The sequence below is a fragment of the Octopus bimaculoides genome, chromosome 6, assembly GCF_001194135.2.
Source record: "Octopus bimaculoides isolate UCB-OBI-ISO-001 chromosome 6, ASM119413v2, whole genome shotgun sequence".
NCBI lineage: Eukaryota > Metazoa > Mollusca > Cephalopoda > Octopoda > Octopodidae > Octopus > Octopus bimaculoides.
This window is the reverse complement of record NC_068986.1, coordinates 75,498,032-75,502,604: the sequence shown is the minus strand read 5'-3', so window position 1 is coordinate 75,502,604 and position 4,573 is coordinate 75,498,032.

Sequence of the window (4,573 nt, the reverse complement as noted above, 5' to 3'; positions counted from 1 at the left end):
CAGACGAAATACCGACAAGCATTTCGCCCGGGGTGCTAACGTTTCTGCTAGCTCGGCGCCTTCCTTTGGTTGAAGTATTGGACAAGAAAAATTTAACGGCAGCGAGAAAGAAAATTAATTAGAGAGGCAAAATCGCGAAAACCTTATAAGAAAACAACGTTTTGTATTTCTATAAATAAAATCCGGCCCTTTTCTTAGTCTTAAAAGCTTTGAAAGGAATTTCTCTATTTAAGTACCTAAAGATAAACTCATGCTTGTTTATATTCAAGGATATCTCACTTTTGTTTTTCAACCTGAAGAAAATTATAACTGGGCCCCACCTGCGAGGTCATGCACTGTTTATTTTGATAGGAGATCACCATGTAGCGCACATATGGTTGTGATGCATGTGCTTGGTGTACCCTAATCAGATGGGTAGTCATGATGGGTATAATGGGTTTCGTATATTTTACCCTAGTGTCACTTTGATGGCATGCAGTACTCTCTCACTCAATAATAATAATAATAGGCATCATGAGTAATATAAAGGAAACTGTAATAGAGTGCCCAGCAGAACTGTTACAAAAGGTTTGCTTTTTGGTACAGCCAGAATAATCAGGCAAGTATTAGATAGCCGAAAAGAACGAATAGCATGGTACCATAGGCTGCAAGTAGTAAGCCCACTACGCATGCAAGATTCCAGGATCTCCAACAAAACCTGTAATAAAGAGAAAACAATAATAACAATGATTTCCAAAGTTAGTTACAGAAAATAATAGTAGTGAGACATGGATATGGTTGCAGAAAATAAAGCTGAAGAGGGAGACAGAAAGTTTGTTAGTAGTTGCACAGGGTCAAGTTTTAAGGAGTAATTGGATAACAGCCAAGATAGACAAAAACCAAGTAGATTCCCAATTTAAATTTTGCAAATCAAAAAAGGAAAGCGTTACTCATATAGTAAGTGAATGTAGTATGCTAGAACAGAAAGAATACAAGAAAAGACACGACAATCTAGGGAGAGTAATCTACTGGGAGCTATGTAGAAATTTAGGATTTCAACATGCTGATAAATGGTATGAACATGAACCTAGTAAAGTACTAGGAATTAAGAAATACAAGATGTTGTGGGATTTAAACATTCAGACCGACAGAATAATAGAAGCTAGAAGGCCTGATTTAGGAGTAGTAGATAAAGAGATTAGAAAGTGTCAAATAATTGACTTTACAGTCTCAAATGATGGAAACGTTAATATGAGAGGTATAGAAAAAATAGCAAACACCAGGATCTAGTTACTGAATTACGGAGACTACGGAAGGTGCGAGTAAAATGTATCCCAGTAGATATACATGCATTGGGAACAATCCCTAAAGATCTGAACAGATGGATTGAGGAAATAGGCATAAAACCCAGTTTAGTACAGCTGCAGAAAACAGTGTTATTAGGGACAGCTAGGATACTTAGGAGGGTTCTTGACATCTAAGGGTACTTGTAGCCCGATGTTAGGATTCTTTTCTTTTCCAACACTCTAATCTGTTGAGTGTATAAGAAAATAACAACAACAACAACAACAACAACAACAACAACAATAATAATAATAATAATAATATAAATAAAATGGCAAATGTTTTCGTGCGTCACTTTTGATTCATCCTGTATATATACACACATATATATATGTATACATGCACACACATGCTTATATGCACACACACACACACACACACACACACACACACACACACACGCGCACACACTCACAAACACACACACACACATGTGTTCAGGGATTTTCGGGATATGCAATCTTTTTGTGCATACCTGTAATGCAGATGGCATATATTACCTTCAGTTAACTAAAACCACTTATATGTGCACAGGCATCTGATATTGATTCACCTGAAACTTTCTTTGCTCTTCCCTCTTCCCGGTTTCCTCCTTCTGTCATTCACCCACTTTATTCTTCATTCCTACCCCGTCCCCTTCTCTCATCACTCTTATGTTCTCCCTATTGCTGGCGGTCAATCTTTCTGAAGAACTCATAATCTGTTTTGTTCTCCTTCATCTTCAAACAGGTACATGATGCTTTTCAGCTTCATTATTATAAAAAACAAACATTTATTAGGAAATAACTGAAACTCCCTAAGGACAGATTAATCTCCATGACACAGAAGCGGAAGTTGGGAAAACTATTTTCTTAAAATATTTCTCTTGAATTGTTTTTTTTTTTTATAATTCTACAAGTAGGGCCTGAAGAGAGTGACTGCGAAACTAATGGTAGTTCACACGGTAAGTTAACTCATTGCTTTTCTAAAGAGCAAGCACATACACACAACACAACACACAAACTTTTGGTTTGGTTACATGTATAAATCCAGAGTACTGGATTCGCGAAGTTGTGAAAACTGTATCCGTTCTAGCTGACAGCAACATCTTCGATGGCACTATAGTGAAGCCGTATCGGCTTTTAACTTATTTGCCTTAATCTTTGTAGAGCATTTGTGGTTTAGAGAAAGATAGTTCTCACGGTAAGTGAACACACTTTGCTATTCTAAAGCAGGGGTTTTCAAACTTTTTGACTTGCGGACCCCTTTATATTTCAGGCTTTACCTTAGGGACCCCCTTATAAACGCTTATGAAATTTATACATAAATATTTGCTTAAAATAACATATTTTTACATTTATTTATTTAACAGTATTTAGCAAATAGGTTTATTGTCAATTATACACACAGAATTTTTTTAATACGTACTTAGTGAAAAGGATGTGCTTGCTTGGCTGTGCACGAACCCCTTGTCTTGGCTTTCCATGGACCCCTTGTCTTGTCCTTCCGGACCCCCTGTGGTCCGCGGACCCAGTTTGAAAACCCCTGTTCTAAAGAACAAGCGCATACACACAGAACAACGCACAAACATTTGGTTTGTTTACATGTATAAATCCAGAGTGCTGGATTGGCGAAATTGGGAAAATTGTTTGGACGAGTAGTCTTACTGCATCCGTTATAGTTTGTCTCTTGACAGCAACGTCTTTCATGACACTATTGCGAAGCTGTTTCGGCTCTTAACTTACTTGCCTTAATCTTTGTAGAATATCTGTGGTTTGGAGAAAAGAGACTAGCATGCATGTGCCACTGCTAGACTTTTACTAAAAAAAAAAAATTAAATTAAAAGCCTGCCGAGGCCTGTACGTGGTCAACCCTGATCGACGAGTCATTAAAACAGATTACGTGTATAAAACAATATAACACACGATAAAATTCTTGATTTAAGAATATGTGCCTAGAGGTGATGTACAAAGTGTCATAACCCAAATATTCTTTTGCGATAATAGTTAGACTCTCAATGAAAAAACTATTCGAAGAAATTAATAATTCATTTATCAAAGTAATGTGACGGCTTAGAGGAAAGAGAGGCCTATCATTGCTTGCAAACAAGAAAGAACACGTTTCAACATATTAGATCCCCTCAGCATATTGTAGTCTAACGAAACTTGCTTGTTATAGGGAAATGAGTTACAAATGAATTTTGGCCAGAATAATTTGCATAATTAAAATAAAATGAGATTAGGAAAATAACATAAATGGTTCAACAGCATGAATTTGGATAAGTAAATAAAGGATTATGTACAGATTGTCGATGGAGAAAGAAAAAAACAAACAAAAAAGTTGCTGGAATTGATAGCAACCCAAAGTAAAAGGGTGATTACGTAAAAAAGTTAAATATTAATTTCTTAAAATAAATTTGCTACTTGGTAGAAGTAAAATCTGGTCTTTGTTTACAGACAAGGGATACAACTATAGACATATTTCGGTCTATTATGGCTCATAAGCACACTATGAGCTATATTTGTTTTACAATAGATCGTATAGGATTATATTATCTAACGTGTCCATCATTATTTAAGACAGGACAATTTGACTGTTTTTTTTTCTGGCGGGTCGAAACAACCATGTAGAGGCTTTCTCATTGGATTAATGAACGGGTCGGCGCTTTTGATTGGATTTCAAAGACCCCCAATGATATCTTTATATAGAACAACATGGACTTTCTTCTATCAAGTAACAGAAACAATCTACAAGAATATAAATAAACGAATAAGTAACCAAAGAAATATGAAATTTGAAATTTCAATACGAACATCAAACACAATGGCGAAGAAGAGAAAATTTTGGAATTAGAAGAAAAACAATGGTTTCTGAAGAATATTGTTTTAAGCTGATTACCCACTCTCTCCTATAGACTCAGAAATAACTACTCTGTCCAGACCTCTCTCTCTAGCATCACTGCCTCTAGAATTTCCTTCATTAACCATTCCGTCCGATCTTTTCTTTCTAGCGTGGCCACCTCTGGAATTTCTTGCATGCTTGGATTTTCTCATTGTTTCTTTTTTTTTTTGCAGTCTTCGATTTATAGTTGCCCAAATATATATTTAACCATTTCTAGCTCATTGATCTTGAGGGGTCTGTTAGACAACGAGTATAGGCTTTGCTTCCCGGACAGAGTATAAGCAAAAAGCTAAAAGTAACCAATCCTCCCCTAAAAAGTTAAATTGAAATTATTATTTTAAATACAAAATGTTCAAAAATTCTTGTCTTT